Consider the following 17,006-nt stretch of genomic DNA (forward strand, 5'->3'; position numbering starts at 1 on the left):
TCTTGGTGATGCCGCATCCCTTCTGCGCATGCTGGCTCCAGAGGCTGCCTGACAGTCACTGGCCTCAAACAAATTTTTGAGAGGAGCAAATCCTGAAGCTAAAGGAGCAAGAAAATGGGTGCCACAGCTCTCCACATTATACTGCTTGTTTTGTGCCAGCTTTCTATCCTCAGTGCAAACGAGAAACCAGCTCATACAAAGATTTCTAAGTAAACTATAAACGACCTCTCACAAAGCCACATTTATTGCAGCTACTGAGAATAAAATACCAAAACTATGTTTAAGTCATTGCAACAAGGATAGCACAGATGCAGGAAATGGGGCCTGCTTTAAATAAAAGCTGGCTCTGTGCTTTGCCTAAACATCTTCTGCAGCATGACAGAGGGGATGGCAGCTCAAAGAGGAAAGCAAAATACGGAAATGTATCATGTCTGTAAAAATAGCGGTTTTTAAACATTTTGTTGATCCCCTACAGCGTTCTTCCTTTTGAAGTCAGATGGTTTCTCCAAGCCTCTAATGTAGTGGGAATGGATTTGTGTACTGTACTTCACTGAGAAGCCCTCCTGGCGTTAGGAGGCATCCAGCAGCAAGGCAGTGAACACGCATTCAACTTGATCAAAGCCAGAGAAGAGTCACGTGGAAGCCAGGCCAGAACTCAGGACTCTTTTTACTCCCAGCTCCACGTTTTAGCTGAGCAATTGGTTTCTCCAAATCATAAGGCTGAAGGCAGCTATCACCAAACCATCTCAAAGAGCTACAAGAACCAAGAACTACAGCTACCAAGGCTGCTTTTTTGCTGGTTACAGCCCTCCTCCCTAAGCTCACGTACCTGGGGGTGTCCACACAAGTACAGTGACCCTTAGCTGCCCTTTAGGGACAGACATGGCCTGCGGCACCAGAGCTCTTTCGAAGTCTCTCCAACCACAGCTGTTTTACATGCAAAATCCCGGGTTTATTGGCAGTGCACATGCACTTGGACCAATGCACCTGTAGCACGGGGCTCTCTGCACACACATTACTCCATGGAAGTCCCCGACCAAAGTCTGAGAACCAAGGAAAAGTCTCTTTTAAAAGCTCATTCCTTTTGCTGGGCAGCAGCCATAAGGGCCAAATAAGAAAGCCTGAAGCATTTTGCACTTGGAAATAGGGTTTTTGCTCAATACCTGCCTTCCCTCCACCAAGCAAAGAACATTCCCCTTTCGCCAACATCTGGCTCAGGTGTAACCAGCAAAAAGGACTCACCCTGACAGCTCACCAGGCAAAGCCCCATGTCTGGAAAGCAGCACTTTGGTCAGGGAGTCCTTCAGCTACAAAGCTAGGTGTTGGGTTCTGTCCCTCCCTCCCCAAACATAATCCATTAATAACTACTAAAGCCAATTACCGTGGTTAGAAACATAATAGCAGTCAGGGAGTCAGTCAAGCAGGCAATTGGGTGCTTAAGATTTTTCTTTTGGGGGACAAACTGACTTTGTCCCAGCAGAGAACGCCCTCACGTGGGAGACAGGCCCCTTTGTGCAGAAGGTATGCAGCAAGGCTTTGATGGTTGCCACAGGTCTAAATTAGCATGGAGGCACACCAACAGGGAGAGAAAGGTGGGAGGTACAGCAAGGTCTAATCCCTGCTCACGCTGTCAGTCCTGGACTTCAGCTTTCCCTCCTCAGCCCTTATCCCCTACCCCCCCAAAAAAGAAAAAAAAAAAGAAAAAAGGGAAAAAAAAACATTAGATGAAGAGATTTCTCTCCAGCACCACATACAGGCCTCAGGGCCACAAACAAGTCTCTTCTGGGTAAAGCTGCCTTCATTCAGTCAACAGGAATTTTCTCTCATACTTCAGCAGGATCAGGTTTGCAAGCCTTATCTTTAAAAGGCTGGAGCCCATTAGCAAGCAAAGATAAGACTTCTCCCAGAAGAGTGGGGCATCTTCACTGCCAGGATTAGCGAGCAGTATTCACAAAACACGCACAAAGAAGTGGTGCCACCGAGAAACTGTCAAAGCCTGGGAGCAAATGGAAGTGGAAGGCTGGATTCCCAGGGCCCCTGAGTCTGGTCTGCAGACAGACAGCTTCAATCCTCAGGCCTCTCAAACTGGGAACCTCAGAGGTGAGGGTTTTGCTCCAAGCAAAAAGGCAACACAAGAGAACTTTGGTAGGTCTGACAACATGCAGATTGGAGCTAAGCACGTAAAGCTTGTCTCCAAAGCCTCTGGAAGCGGAATTGAAACCTTCCACCAGGCTTGCTTCTTTCAGTTTGCCTTTTAACAGGGCTTTTTGTCTTAGAAGCACAGAGCACGCACCAAAAACCTCTGAACTAGAGAAGTGCAATCTCTTCACAGCTGTTCCTGCCAGCTGCCCAAGAGAAATAACTCAAACTGAGTTGCTAAACAAAACGGTATACAAACTGGACAGCGTAACTCTTACTCACTAGCTTAGTAAACGTCATTTATTTTGCCTTCCAGTGCTTTCAGAGTCGGAGATTGAGGAGAGACTAGGCTGGGAAGTGGAAAGCACAAGATAACCTATAGATGTTACCACAGGGATGACCCATGTCTCAAGTATGTGGTACTGCTGTACGCAGGCAGTGACCAGATGCGTCTATGTACTACACACAAACTGCTGTGCCCAACCTTCAGTCGGGCTTGTAGATGCAGCCTCTTTCCCCACTACGCTCTCCTCTGCCATGTGAAAGCCACTGTGCACCACTTCCATCTCTGTTGTGCCAGAAAGGCTAAGACTTTGCAGAGCATTTTTAGGCACACATACTCAAAACACTGCCTGTTTTTGTTGTTCAAAGCAAGGCATTTTCCAACTCATCTGATGCTTTGATATTCTTCCCGTTTGAAACTTCCTATTTAGAAATGGCAGGTGTTAAAAAAAAAAAAAAAGGTAAGAAGAAGAAGAATTAGAAAAGACAGCCACCTCTCCTGAAGACAGGCCATCTCTATGCTAGAGAGGAGATATTTCATGAGCTCATCCCCCCACAATAGAAGTTGTGCCAGGGGATGGATGACAGAGAGTGTGTATTTTGGCGGTGCTGTTGTCCCTCTGACTGACTTGTGGCCATTGAAGATCCCATGGCATTTCTGGCAACAGCAGTAGCGCTCTGGCTAAAGTTCAGCTGCAACAATCCTATCTATGCCTGCTCCTAAAATACCAACTACCCAGCTTCAACCCACCTGTAGCACCTCTTTACCCCATGCTGGACAGATGTGGAAGAACCAGGGGGAAGGAGGTACCTGCACATCAGTCATTTCTAAAGGATTCTCTTTGTCATGAAGCTGGGAAACGGCTTCAGCTCCAGTGGTGCAAATCCCGTTGTACACTACATACCTTCCTCAACGTCAACCCAGCCTTCAGAGTAAGTGCTGCCTGAGCTGGGCATCCCGCAATGCAATGTCATTGAAGGAACCTGGGTGAACCAGGCCCTTTCCAACCTCTTCTCAACTTCCACCGTGCCCAAGGCTTGTGCCCTTCCCCTGTAGTGTAAACTCCTATTCTGCTCTTCAGAGATTTTGAACCCAGAATCTGCCTGACACGTGCAAGAGCCTACTCCTTCCTCTTTGCGTGCTCTCACCCCCTGGAATTGGACGTCGTTGTTCCATTTTGGAGACTGTTCTACATGGAGACTCATCGAACCAGGAAACAAAGAAGTTATTACTTGACAGAGCCCCGCAGCTGGGAATGTAGAAGGCGGGGGGAGAGGTGGGGGAGCACCGAGGGAGACAGGACAGGGGGGCTGGCAGCAGCGTTATGAAAGCGATCGACAGAAAAGATCGCTCAAAGATGGGAAACGTTTTTTTTATGAAGTCTCAAGTGGGATGAGAAAAGGAGGAGAAGAGAAAGCAAGGCCAAAACGGAGAGCGGAGCAGAGGAGAGAAAGCAGTTGGTGCCGACGGTGCCGCGGGTTAAGTACATGGGTCTGTGGGTTTGTGTAGCCTTTGATTCAGCACTGACACGCTTTGGCAAGGGAGGCCACCAGAGCTGTCAAATCCTTCACCAACGTGCCCATCAATTGTATTCAGCTCTTCCCGACCCGCACAGGCATTTTAATTACTGTTGGGTAAACTAATTTGTACAAATGAAGGCAACTCTGCCTAATAGAATATGCAAGCTCTCTGACCTCTGACAGGCGATGACACAAGATACAAAGGAGGCAGAGGAAGGCTTTTTATCAGAGCCTTATTACTCTCTATTACTCCAATTAGTTAAGCTCCAGTGCTCCTAATTGGGGGAAAAAATTGCAATTAAATCAATTTTTGATGGGCTGAAAGTGGGTTACCGAACCGCCCTGCCTGTGAAACACTGATATTATAGCAGCAAAGGTCAAAGTCTTTGTCGGCACCTGTGGGGCCCCCACCTCCCCTCTCTAAGCCCCTCTGTGCCCCCCCAACACACACACGCAGCTCGCTAGGGCGAATCATTAGAACATGTCATGTCTTATCGCGGCCGCCAGCATCCCGCTAACCTCATCGGTTGACATCATTACAGAAGGTAACTCCTCCAGCATGAATACAGCGCTAAGGTCACACAAACTTGATGGAGCCCCCGCTGAAGAGCCCGGGAGGCTGGGGAGCAGATGCAACAGTAGCAACATTGTGAAGGGGAGAGAAGGGGGTAGGACGCTCGGCACGGGGAGTTTCGGCACCTCCAGCGCGAGGCTTCTCCGGCAGAGCAGATGCACACAAAGGGAGAGGGATGGAGACAGCGAGGGGAAGCAGGTGCTCCTTTGCCCGGAGGCATTTAACTTGCAGAAGAAAAAAAAAAAAAAGTGCAGCATCAGTTTTTTCTTCTCCACAAATGTGCAAAAATTCCCACCTGCCTTTTATTTGTGCAATGCTGGACAAAGCCAGGATCGGGTGGGCATGTGAGCCTGGTGTTGCCCCTTCATTCCCCAGAGATACACTATTCCAGACAGATCCCATTAGTCCTACCTTGTTCCTTTTGCAGGATAACCAGAAAACTGAAGCATCATCAGTATCTCCAGTAAGTCAGGACAGCTGGTTTATATGCTGACAACTCAGTAACCACAAACTGAGCAAAAATCAGCAGGAAAGGCAGTTACACTAAAAGCCTGGCCGCTGTTAATAAGTCAAAATCGTGCCTTTGCAGAACAGGGAGTGTGGAGAGTGGAAGACTATTTAGAAGACAATAGGACTGGAAACACTGAAGAGGCTGATGACACACAGCTGTCCAAAACCTGAAATAACAAGTGCAAGTTGCATCCAGTTACTACAGCCCTGCAATATCCCCCTAGCTTTTGGTACCAGACTAACTTTTTCCATAATTCTCTGTCCTCAAGAGCCTTCCTGACCTTCCCATCCTATGTACCACACTCCTCCCACATCCTGCCATGCAATGCTCCAGCTCCAGACCTTCAATGCAAGGAAGAGAAGACAAGATGCATCAAACTGACTTAAACATTTTCTATCTGCATCGCTGGCTGCTATTCTAGGCTCAAAGGTATCTCCACTGCACTTTGTTAAAGCCTGGTTTCAGGAGTCTGCTTGCAGCAATCTGCTCAGGTCCCTGTACTGCTCATCCAAACTCACTAAAAAGATCTTCTGGGGTGCTCTAAAGGTGAGTTTATATTTAGGCCCAAGTGCTTGCATACTTGTAAAACAGTCCTGTATTTGGACTCAGTAACAGGACTGAGTTTACCTGATCAAGCAGAGAACCACTGCAGCATAGCCTCACCTTTGTTCAGCAGTGAATAATGTTGTCAAAGAGAACCAGCAGCTGGAGGCAAACGACCAGGCTCGCTCCACAAACAGACTAGAAAGTGCTGGCATGTCTGCAGTTGCTTCCTTCAGCCTTGTGTGCATGCCGCAGTGCGTCCCAAGGCATCAGCCAGCTCAGGGTTGAACTGTGTCCCTGATATGCATCGTAAATAACACACAGAGAAGCTACAGAAGAGCTCTGCCCAGTCCCCGTGGATGCTCCAGCAGGGTCTCAGCACAGAGAGAAAACAAAATGCGTAAAGAAGACCGCATGAACACCGCAACGTTTACAACCACAACTGCTCCAACAGGAATTGCCGTGCTCTGGCAAGGAGCACCAGTGACATGGGCACGGAGAGACAGGCTAATAACTCATTCGCATGCTGCTTTGAGCCCCGAGTGGACAAGGAGAAAGTGGTCCCCAGAAAGAAGCCATTTGTATTTTGTACTGAAGGGCACTGTAGTGAAGCCAAGTTGAAACAGAGAAGTCCCACATTTGATGCAGAACTCCAGCACGTTTGAGAGAAGAAATGCTCACATCATTGTCTCCCACATCATTTACTGTACGCCTCAGGGTAGAGGAAAGGTCAGCTTCACCTCTCCAACCCTCTCCATTGGCTTCTACCTTCATGTCTTCCTCCAGACTTCAGAGACACACAGGCTAGAGGACAGAAAAAGCCTTTTATATCTCCAAAGGCCCAATTCACAGCATGGTAGAGAAGTCTCCCCTACTCTAACAAGTTGATTAGCAGACAAACCTAGACACCTCCACCCTGCAGCCATTGCTTTGCAGCCTCACTCTGTATTGTCTGCCCAAGTCATCCCATATCCTTGTTCACTGCCCCTTCACCAGCCCTGCAGCAGAAAAATTTTGTGAAAACAGGCACCCAGATACAGAATGTAATCCCCATTTCTGGAGAAAACCTGAGCTTGATGGTATTAAGGCAGAGATCCAGACAGGACAGACACACACACACAGAGCTCTCTCATGCTGGGGAACAGGAAAATATCCTTTGTTAGAAACCAGCAAGTCCACTCACAGTACAGTTCAATAACCCATGTTTAATGGTGTAAGACTGTTACTTGCGTAGTACATCCAACACTCTTCATTACCTGTCCTCCTTCCCCAACCTCCAGGCTTGCCAGGCATGGAGTGGTTGGTCTGTACAGTCTTTAACCAAAGGAGAATTGTCATACAGCATGCAACCTGGGCACTGGTCTGAGCACCACGCACCAAACATCATCAAGGGTGCAGAAAGACAATTCTAAAACCATTTTGCCTCTGCACACTCTCCAGGCCTTTCTGTGAACAGAACTTCCTTTCTGGGCTTCTACTGGGCATACCTCTTGGAAGACAAATCACTGATGAACGTGACTGCTGAGAAACCGTTTCCAAGTCTAAAAGGAGGGCTGTGCAAGAGATACAGTTTTGTATTCCAACTGCAGAAAGCTTTCTGGAGAGAAAAAAAAAAGGGGGGGGGGGGAAGTCTAGGGACTTCCAGGTCAACCCAAGACTAGTTGGTTAAACACCACTACAGCAGACCAGAACAAAACCTCACAGAACATTTGCCAAAACATTAGAAAGGCAAAGAAAGGTGCTACTAAGGTTACATTTCTGTTTTGAGCAAGTTTTTGTTGTTGTTGTTGTTTGCTTGTTTTCTTTTGCAAGTGCAGGTGAAACAACCCCAGCCGGCATCAGGAGAGCGTTAGCAATGCTACAACATCACCAGGGCAGTCTCGGCCGCCAGCAGCAACTTCACCCCACACGCTACCCTTGCTCTGCTCCCAGAGCAGCCGCTCCAATGTTGCTGAATAGGGACCGGCCAGATTCCTGCCAGGTGCCCACCACACACCAGGCTCTACCCCAGACAGCGCACGTGGCGTTAGCGATACGGCACAAGGGAAGTGCAAGGCGACCTCACAAACCTGTCTTTGCTCAGTACACTGGCTCTTTTGCAATTGAACACGGTCCCTGTATGAGATCCATGCAAAGGCATTAGACACTGGACACCATTTGCTTTTGGGATAAGGCAGCTGGCACCTGCAGACCATCACACACCTCAGGCAGATCTCTGAAGACGTGGCACTCAGTTCTCGCCCTCCTGCACTTCTACCTCTAGCCACCACACCCTGCACCAGCCCCCTCCCTGTGGTTTATCACCTTTATCCCTTCCCCTAGCACCCACGGAAAAGACACCCCGGGCCTCACCCTCACCCACCTCCCTGGATCCGGCAGCTCCCTCGAGCTCAGAGCTCCGGGCCCACACACAGCTCTGAACTCCAGCCCTTGCCCTCTCAAAGCCTGCCCAGGTGTAAAGCTCCAGCGATTCCTTTTTCTTTCCCGTTTTCTCTCCCTCCTCCCTCTCCCCCTATCCCCACCAACACTCGGAGGCCACACAGTGAGCGGGGAGCTTGGAGCACACGAGGACCACTGCAGCGGTCACGCTGTTTCAGCCCCCCCAGCCCGGCACAATTTCTAAGAGCCATTTCTTATCCTCCCCTCCCCTCCGCGAAATGATTTCTGTTAATTGCCTGGTGGGAATCACTTATAGGTGGGGGACACTCTCCCCCCCAGCGCACACCCTGGCCCCTAATTGGCTTATTGAAGTTTTAACGGGGCTTTCACCTGGAGAAGCTGGTAATTATTCCCTTCATTCCCCTCTTGCTTGTACCTGTAGCTTCACACTTGGGGCCTGCCTGGCTCCGCAGGGGGGGGGCTTTGTTCCCTCTAACTACAGGCCCCACACAAATGGGCCCAGCAGCGGGAGAACACAGCAAAGTGGTAATTTTCAGCCCGGCGTAATTAGCTGAGGTTCTTTCAGCCCCAAGTGCTGAATGAGGAGGGGGCTGCTGGGGAGGGTGCGCCATGTGGGAACGGCGGGGACGGACGGGGGGCTGCTCTCGACAGGCGGACAAAGGCCTCTCGGGGCCGGGGCGAGCAGGAGGAGGGGGCTGGAGCAGGACGGCTCTGCCTGGCGGAGCGGGGGCACGTTCAGCGGCGGGACACGCGCCGAGGAGGTCAGCTCACGATGCGCTTCTTTCCTTCAGCCTGTAGAGCAGGGCAGTGCAGGATGCCAAAAAACAGGGGGAAGGAGGAAAGAGATCCAGTGATGAACAATAGGAGCGTCTGAAGAGATGCGATGCATGACAGATTCTTGAAGGCTTGGGGTAGTCTCCACTACCAGAGCAGGATTTCTAGTCTAGTACCTTTGCACCGAGACCAGGGAAGGCAACAGGCCTGGGGAATGAAAACTGGACACCGCAGGTCCCAGACGGGATAGCAAGAACTGTGCTAACGACAGAGTAACGATTGTCATCGCAGAGAAAAGTCATTCACATCCTCCAGCATCTGCCCCAGAGGTCAGGGAACCAGGAGGACAGCAATGAAGGCTCCAAGTTCTCTCTTTGCTGAGCCGCTTGCCATTAGCAAATCAAAATTACTTTTCACAGTGAGACCTCACTTATGCCAGCTACCTTTCTGCCACAAACCTTTGGTTCTGCAAAACATAGCAGGAAACATCACTTGTTGCCAACTGGCCAAACCACCTGGCTCCCAGTGTATTTGCTGCTGTGCTGCACCAGACCGTGGCATCCATCGTCACACAGTGACGCTGCTGATTGTCAGGACTTGTTAGCATCTATGCTTTGAATTATCAAGTTCTTATGGGAATAGGAATATTTGTCTTACTTGGTCAGCTCTAGGGCTGTAGACAAGTTAAGCCTGCTTAGCTGACTTGATGATTGCAGTTCCAAAGTGGTGTCTGGTTTCTTGTCTTGTTTTGGTTTTTTTTGATGGCATCCTAGAGCTGACCAAGCCCTCAGAGATGATACAGTCACAAAAAGAAAGGGAGATCCCCAGAGACTCAATATGTAGCAAGGAGACAGGCAGCACAACTCCTGGGGCACAGACTTACAGTTTCTAAGCTGCCTAAAGCTGTGACTTAACTGTGATCCAATGCCATGGCTGGCTGCAAACTGGAGAAGCAAGTTGCATGATTCCACCCCAAAATACCCTGGTTTCTCTTCAGATCATATATATTCAGATCATTTATATACTCCAGTTGTCATAACTTTGGTGAAAAGTCTAAATACATGCCCATGTGTAGCAAATGCTCAAAGAATCATTATGCAAAACAAGAAAACCTCTATTTTGAAAATATCTTTCTATTTTGTAAGCTTCATGACTGCCAATGTCGATCCCAATTTTCAGACGTGACTGGCAGAGGTTTCAGTAACAAGTATTCTTTTCTCAAAATGCATATATAATAAGAGCTTATCTAAGCTTTTCCATTAGAATATATGACAGAAAATGACTTTTCAATAAGCCAGCAATCCTTGCATGCCAGGGAGGTCAGGGGGAGGGGAGAATCCTTTCAGTTTTGCCAGAACAACTAAAATCCAAGAATGTTTCAGTTTAAAGGTAGGGGTGGGAAGGAATTGGTTTTCCTGGTGCCACAAGGCACCCATTATTTTTGTCTTACTCCTTTTCCCATACAGACACACACACACATCCCAAACTCAAACTTCCCAATTTAGGAAAGTTTTGGAAAAAAAAGTAATCAGGGTAGTGAGGAAAAGGAGGACTTCTCAACCAGTACATACTTTCACCATCTTGCCACAAAAGGCAGTTCTTATTCCACATCATCCAGAGGCAGAAGCTGTACCTGTTCACATTTACAGAGGAAAAAAGCCCAATCACGTAAATAACAGAGTGCTAGATCATTCTCCTCTGCTCTACAATATTCAAATGATTTCCAAATTAAGTCTAAAGGAGCTATTCTTATCCTGCAGGGGAGGGGAGGGGAGGAAAATACTGCTCAGAGGATTTTAAGAAGCTAAAGACCAGGAAGGGTGAAAGGGGAGAAGTGTATGTATGCGCCACATGCTGCACGCAGAGGTCCAGGACACTGAGGCATGGAGACACAGGTGCTTTGTGGAGGAGGCAAGCAAAGCCTCATCTGCGTTTAACTCAGCCATGAAATGACTCCTAGAGCTTTCCTGCTCTGATCGTTTCAGCCCCGACACGGACACGCTTGCAGCAACCTCAGTTCATTTGCCCTTAAAGCTCTAGGCAGCTTTCCCCTCGCCAGCTCTGCACTCTGTGCAACATGATTTGCTTCAAGGTTTTCATGCTAAGCATTTGAAGCATGTTAACTGTTTGCCCCTAAGTGCCCAAGATCCTGGATAAAGCCTCTCCATCTGCAGGTTCTCCATCTGCATTCTTGGTTGTGAGCAAGCACCAGAATGAGAAATAAAACCCACCAGAACGGACAGCCCCAGCCCTGTATGCAGAAAAAGGCACACAAGATTTCATTAAACAACAAGGAAACACACATTTAAGGCATAAGGATGTTTAGTGGCCACTTCTGACATGGCTCCTGAATTACACAAAAACCTGGTGAAAAAGGTTTGCAAGAACCAGAGCTCAAACCATCCTCAAGTCGATATACAATAAAACACGAATTTACAGCACAGGCTTCAGTATCTGTAACAACAGTTACAAAACCTTCAGTATCTGTAACAACAGGCTGGACAGCAAGGCAGGCCAAGAACTGTTAAATTTGGGTAATAACTGAGATTGGGCAGTTAAAGATAGGAAAGGGATCAGACAAAACAAATGCTGTAGAAAAAGGGAAAGGACAAGGCAAGACAACAAGGAATAATTTATTATGATGCTTAATGACAGCATACTGAAAATAAACAGGCACAGAAAATGGAGTAGGAGACAAAAAGTCACACTGGAGGGGACTGGAGAGAAACCCCTTCAGGAACACACCTCCTAAGTCTGAAATGGAATGGAGAATTCCCTAAAACACATCGTCCTCTGCTGTTAAGAAATATCTGATGAAAGGATATGAAGTACCCCCCTGCCTCCTGCCCCTCAGTAAATTGCTCTCTAGATGAAGCAGGACAAGTGCTGGCAGTCAGTCCTCCAACACTGCAAGGAACAGAAGTCTGGAAGCTCTTCATCCACATGCAGCTTTGTGGGCAAGAGTGTGAAACCACAGTTTCCTCCTTTCCCTTCTGTGGCCTGACCGATTCCCATGCACTCTGAGAGTTTAGGAAGTCCCATCCGAAAATACAGTATTAAAAGAACCATTTTTTCTGGTGAGTCAAACACCCACATGAACATGCCAGAACCAAATTTGCTTACACGTCCTCCACTGAAAGGGCCGTTATTAAAATGTCAGCATTCGATTCTGCAGCAAGTTCGGAGTGTCCCAGCTGAAGCTGTCGCTGATCGTTATCACGTGGATACACAAGGTACAATTACATGACCATCAGTTCAGGTTATGCTGCGTCTCTGTGGACTCCAGCCATAGGTTGCATTGGGAGGAAACGGTGAGCTTACCACACCTCAGGGATGTGAGGTCCACTCCAACAGGTGGCCAGCGAGTACTCCGAACAGTCACATTTTGCCACTGCTTAGCTGAAAGCCATCCATACTGAAGTGGGGAGTGAAAATACTAAAATCACAAAAAGAGCGTAAGGTATACAGAGGGAGGGATTATTCACTGCGTACCACCATAACATAGCCAGGCAAAAGGTTTAAAAATAGAATCAAGTGTTTCTTCCATAGGCACAACACTGAACTGGAAAGGAGCCTGTGAAGACCAAAACACCAACAGGCTCAAAAAGAGAAGAGATGAACTGCTGACAGGGCTACCTGCTGCATGCATGAACAGAACACCGGTCCAGACGCAAATCCTACCATCACGGACTCACAAACCATAGTTTGGGAAGCAGAGGACAGAGCCATTGCCTGGTACTGTTCACAGACATCAATACTACCAAAGTACCTGATATTTTCTACCACATAGCAGCAGCATTCTCCTCACTCTGCCAGGCTACAAACTTACTTGAAGTGGTCTGCATGCAATCCTTGTTGTCAGATTGCTCTGAGACCATCAGAAGACAGGTGCCAGAGAAAAATGACTGCTATTCTAATTTCTGGAGCAGGCTCCCTGCTTCTCCACAAAGAGGATGCAATCCAGTGGAGAAGCACGGAGAAGGAAAACATGACCTTGGCCACATACACTAATCAACACTCTGATTAAGACTGAAAATAAGAAGCAAGAGAAAACCCATTCCATCAGACAGCCCTGCTCCATCCCCACCCCTCATTAAATCTGTCTGGATAGATGAAGCAGGTCACTACACAAAGCACAGGTGCAAAACTCAAGACAGCTGCACCAGGAGGCAGAGACCAAGCACAGCAAAGGTACCAGTTGCTGTTTGGTCCAGCTCAGTCTGGATCAGTCTCTGATCAGTTATTTTTTCCTAAGTTTCCTTTTCTTCTGTATTTTTGGGGCCATGTGAGGGAAGGGAGGAACACACACCAGACCTCTTCTTCCTTCTGAAAAAAAAAAAAGCTGTTGGGTTCTAGTTTGAAAACCTCTACCCAGCCCCCACAATAATAAATCTTTGGGACTATCAATCACCTTGGTACAGGTCTCCCTTCTCAAAGGAAATGGGCTCTCTCTCTTCATTAGCTGCCCATGTCTACAAACCATAGCAAGACCTCATTTTAAGTCCTCTTTGATGGACGGCTAGACTTAGAGGAACATACACCTCAATCTCAGAGGAGAGACGGCAAAGATTTACTAATTAGGCAGGACAATGCACATTAAAAGCTGGCTTTAACACCTGGCCCCAAATTAGCACTACATCTGTGAAATGTCAGGATTTCTACAAGGCTGTACAAGTATATCCCACAAGCAGGCATGTGCAGAGATGGTGAATGGAGCATCACGACCCCTCCGCAGCTCCTTATAGCAAGAAAGTGTTTGCAGTGTTTGTGCTTCCTGCAGGTGGGAGGGAAGGTACAGAAGACCTGACAGATCCTAGAGAACGAACCACAGGACACAGAGGCAACGCCACACGGAGAGAACAGACTTCCCAATCTGCCTTCCAGTCTGGAATGCTCTCACACTGCTCTGAAAGAAAACCAGAAGCAACGTGGCCAAGGACATAGTCACAGCCACACACTTCTGTCCACACATTTCCAGTGTCCTACACCACTCATGACGGAGATGCAGGATGCCAGTTATTAACAGCAAACATTCTTTCAGAGGAACTGGTCTCCTTTAAACCTCCCTACCCTGTCCCAGATATATGTTCCTCTCCAAACCCCAGCCTCTCTGGCCCCTCTCCCATCTCCTCTCTACCTCGCCTAGTGTTTCAAAAGCAGCTTGCTTTGCTAATCTAGAGCCAGACTGTCTCTGACACATTCACTTGTGCTAAACAGTCTCTCAAGCATCTTTTGTGAGAATTGAAGGGTCTGGCAAGGCCTGGCATGGGAGACATCATTCTGATGTGTGCCAGAACCAATAGCCCATCTCTGAGCCATGCTCCCAGTTGTAACAATGCTTTCTCTAGGCTGGAAGATATTCCTGTGGGCAGAGCTATGCTCCGTGCCACGTGCAGAAGCAACAGAGGCTCCTCACACATGTACTCTAGAAATTCAAGGTATGTCCAAGCTGATTTTTACTCCAATATTCTACTGTCAGAAAGTTCCCAAAGCCATCAAAGGCATAGTTTAACTAAAGGCCTGAGATACGCCAGGCTGTGGCCAGATTTCATTTTTGAACGCATTTCTCTGTGTAGGCTTTAATGCCTGCAAGAAAGAGGATGCTGAATGCTCTCTGATTCCAGGCTAACAAGTGTGACAAGTATGTCCAGGCATGATGAATACAAAGCACCATTTAAGAGAGTTTGCTTCACCTTTACAGATAGCGCTAGGTCACTAGCTGAGTGTGCATGGGGACATGAGGAAGAGGACTGGCTTACAAATGAAGCTGTAGCTGAACAGAATCCAGCTTCCAGCCTGTTCGCCTCAAGTTTGACTTCTCCAGATGCTAAAGCCAGGATGTACACTAGATATGACATATTATAGAGATGAATCAAGCAAATGCTTTTGTGCTCAGAACTATGGGCAGACGGTACACATGAATGGGACTTCTAGCCTTCAAACCCTAATGGTCAGACCTTGCAAACTCCTATTTACAGGGTCACAGTCTGTTCCCATAAGTACTGAGTGCATCCCCTGTCAGGGTTCAGCACGGACAGAGGCTATAGATTTATAAGCGTTGCTATCTCCTGTATATAAGCAGAAGTTGACTCATTGTTCAGTGGGAACCGACGGAGGTGACAAAATTCAGCAGCAAGTGTTAAGTTAGAGATTTGCGTTTAAGAATTCTGTAAATTCATATTGTCTGCAAACTCATTCTGGGCATGCAGATGACAAAGCCTGCCCAGGATGAAGGCATTGCTGCTGCTAACATCCTCCCACTCTTCAAGGAAACACCTTCTGCGTAGGCAGGAGACTTCCCTCAGCAGTTTCTTACAAACCACATTCCTATGCTTATATATTCCCTCTCCTAAGCTGGAGCAGGAAATGTAACTGTAGATTGGCAGAGCAACATATATTGCATACCACATACCTGAAGCAAGTCTCCTTTTCTTCTTTTCCCCTCCTTCCAGAGAGCACTGACTGATGCATAATCTTTGTTTGGAACAAAGAAACTCTCTCCCCCTACTCCTAACCCAGAGATGCAATGATGCTAACTTTTTTCCCTATAATTCCCTCTAAGTTATTCTTAGTCTTGACATGCAGTTTAAAGCAACCTTGAATCGACTCCACTGATATTGATCAAAAACCATGTAACTCTATGCTTTGGTCAAACTACTGCACTTTGAATGCAGCTACAAATTTAATTGGACACGTACTAGCATCAGAAAGTTACTGTCACCTGTAGCCTCCTGCAGACTTTTCAGTTTCATTCAGAAAAACTAGAGCTAGCACCTGACTTCATCTCCTCCTTCTCTTAATAAAGAGAGAACTGGTGCTTTATTATCATTCCTCTCCATGAAGCAGAATGAAACTTCACTCTGATTAATTCAGTCTTTTTTCAGTTCTCCCCAAATACATTTTTTTTTTTTATTTTAGAAGAACTGAGGGCAAGGGGGAATCCCCTAAAGAGGCCCAGTGCTTCCCTCCTTGTAATGAAACCCTGTAATGGAATGCCCTGCACTCCAATTAGGAAGAAATGCTAATTTTCTCCAGTTGAGCACCCCCTCTAGATGTATCTAATTTGTTTCACTGCTTTCATCTCTCCCCTCCATCGCATTTTCATTTAAAGGTTATGATCTGTTTGTGCCCTTCATGCCGCGCCCTGACAAGACACCCCTATGAGAGGTTGCAGGGGCCATGTCGCCCTTCCTAACCCCCTTCCCAAACAAAAACCAAAGCTTTTTTCCCTCCGCTGCCTCTTTAAGAAATGCAGAAAGATGAAGAGGAGGAGCAGAGAATTGGGAAGACAATAATTAAAAATAAAAAAGTAAGCCCTCTTGCCGATTGGGTTGTTGGTTGTTTCCCACAAAAGGTTACAGACCTTTGCACCATGACAAACACCAGTACAATCAGTGCCAGGCCAACTGGGAGAAACAGAATCACAGTGCTTTCCTACTTCTGCAGATCTATTTTAGGAACAGCTGACATGCAAAGAATACCCTTTTGCAAAAGGTTTCAGGATGCTGAATTGTCCAGCTTCTAACAGGGCTGGGTAATGCAATCTCTCCCCACCTGCCACAAAGACAGCCTGGTCAGAAAGGACGAGGAAAGCTGACTTAGCTGAGGAGAAAGACTCTGCGCAGTGCTTTCCACTCTTCCCTAGAGGGTTATAACTCATTCTGGGAGCAGGGACTTGAGATGGGTAGCACGGGACTTGGAATTGCTCCTCCTGGCAGCCGTGACTGTGTGCTGCCATAGTCCTGGCTGGCTGCGGGCAGGTGTGTAAATCCTGCGGGCAGAACCAACCTGCACAGGACAGCTCTCCAGAAGAGGTTTCTGCAAAAACTGTATCTGTAGCACAGGTAAGATGGACATCCAGATCACCCTGCTGGAACCACACCAGTTCCCTCGGAGATTATAAGGTCTTTTCTGCTTAAATAAATATATAAATAAAATAAATAAAAGCCAGCCAAAATCCCACTTCATTTTTTTTCCAGTAAGGCCTCTTTGCATCCTGCTACAGTATTCTCAAATAAAATGGTAAACCTGGGACTGAACCCAGGATCTCCCCTCCCCTACAGCACCTTGTTCCTAGGCTAATCCATTCATTCTTCCTGTTCAGCTTCTTCATTTCAATTCTTTCCTTTGCCTCTTAGCCATTAGAAGGGAAATCCCCGATCCACACCCTAGACATAGGGTTCACCACACACCTCTTGTCAACACCCTACAAGTTCAGTGAGCCCCAGGAACCTCTTAGAAGGCAACGCGGCTAAATGGACT

The 17,006-nt window shown here is 47.4% G+C and overlaps 1 protein-coding gene across 2 annotated transcripts in view; it reads right to left on the bottom strand.

The window, feature by feature from the left end:
* FBXW4 (F-box and WD repeat domain containing 4) overlaps positions 1 to 17,006 on the bottom strand; it is a 59,639-nt gene that overhangs the window by 14,574 nt on the left and 28,059 nt on the right. The window lies entirely within an intron of this gene.

This window comes from Cygnus atratus, chromosome 7 (genome assembly GCF_013377495.2).
Source record: "Cygnus atratus isolate AKBS03 ecotype Queensland, Australia chromosome 7, CAtr_DNAZoo_HiC_assembly, whole genome shotgun sequence".
NCBI lineage: Eukaryota > Metazoa > Chordata > Aves > Anseriformes > Anatidae > Cygnus > Cygnus atratus.